Source organism: Rhinolophus sinicus, chromosome 16 (genome assembly GCF_057876585.1).
Source record: "Rhinolophus sinicus isolate RSI-liver-muscle chromosome 16, RSI-T2T, whole genome shotgun sequence".
Lineage (NCBI taxonomy): Eukaryota > Metazoa > Chordata > Mammalia > Chiroptera > Rhinolophidae > Rhinolophus > Rhinolophus sinicus.
Genome location: NC_142516.1, coordinates 187,096,952 through 187,098,738, shown reverse-complemented (window position 1 = coordinate 187,098,738; position 1,787 = coordinate 187,096,952).

Here is a 1,787-nt window from a genome sequence, read left to right as displayed (position 1 = left end):
TGGCAAAACTAACATGGAGATGTGCTTAAAATAAGGAGCTTGAAATGGGGAGATTATCTAGGGGAGACTGATGTCCTCATAGAAGGGAGGCAGAGAGAGTAGTAGGAGACGTAATGACGGCAAGAGGTTGGACTGATGTGAGGAAGGGGCCAAGAACAAGGAATGCAGGCAGCTTCTAGCGATGGAAAAACTTTCTGAAGCCTCCAGTGGAAATGCAACTCTGGCAGCACTTTGCTTTCAGATTTCTAACCTGCAGACTGTACAAGAATAAATCTGTGTGGTAATGTGAACTACCACGCAGGAATAGGAAACCCACACAGGGGTATTGTACTCTCTTTGGATTTAGTAAGAACAGAGAGCTGTTGCTGGAGGAAAGAGTGTGGCTTGTTTGGTGGATGGATGAAGTTTTAAAATCCAGTGTACATGCTCTGCAATGAAGAGGGTCTCCTCCATGGAGCCTTCTTTTCTATCTAGTACTGAGTCCAGGATAATGTAACACCAGATGTGGAAGTCCTTCTTGATAATTCTCAGGATCAAATTTGATTAAAGTAATTTGATTTCACAAATTCCCACAGCATTGGAGACTGGGCATACTAGGATTTCTGTGTAGGTTGAGTTAAGGTTTTTATCATTTTAAAAAGGGGCTTAAAGACTTGCTTTGACCAGGGTTTGTATAGAAAATCTAATGCTATTACTTGGATTGTATGTTTCTTTGAGATTGTTTAGGGATGACTTGCTGGTGAGGAACACACACGCACACATTTCATTTTTTTGCTGAGCCATTTGAAAATTAGTTGTCGGCATCGTGACATTTTAGCTCTAAACACTTTGGTATATGAGGTCTGACAATTGGGTTTGCGAACTCATCCTACAAAAAGGGCTACACACCTCATTGCTGAATATCACTATGGTCACCTTCGAAGTGCTCCCCTTGGGAAGCTCTGCACCGACGCCAGCACCTAGTCCACCATTCCAATTGATTTTGGAACTCTTTTTCTGGAATGGCCATCAGAGCTGTCATTGTATTATCCTTGATGTCCTGAAAGTCATCAAAATATCTTCCTTTCCATATTTCTTTTATCTTCGGGTAAAGAAAGAAGTCATTGGGGGCCAGATCAGGTGAGTAGGAAGGGTGCTTCAATACAGTGATTTGTTTACTGGCTAAAAACTCCCTCACAGACAGTGCCGTGTGAGCTGGTGCATTGTCCTGATGCAAGAGCCATGAATTGTTGGCGAAAAGTTCAGATCTAACTTTTTCATGCAGCTTTTTCAGCATTTCCAAATAGTAAACTTGGTTAACTGTTTGTCCAGTTGTACAAATTTATAATGAATAATCCCTCTGATACCAAACAAAGGTTATCATCATTGTCGCTACAAGTTTGCGAACTTAATTGTCAAACCTCATATGTCTCTTAAGAGCAAGGCTATTCTCCCACAACTATAAAACATACTCCAGAAATTATTTAACAATGATGTGATAGTCATCTAATACACACTCCATGTTCAAATTTCCTCAATTATCTCTAAAATGTTCTTTATACTTGTTTAGTTTTGTTTATAATCCAGGATTCCCTCAAGGGTCACTTTGCATTTAGTTGTTATGGCTTTTTAATCTTGGTGAATATTATTGTAATAGACTATAAACTTCACGAGAGCAAGCATTTTAATGTTTGTTCACTACCTAGCATAAAGTAGGCATTTATAATAGTAAATACATTTTAAATGAAAATTTGGGGAAGTAATTCCTGCTCCTCCTAGCTATCTCTCAGTGCAACCACTGGGACATT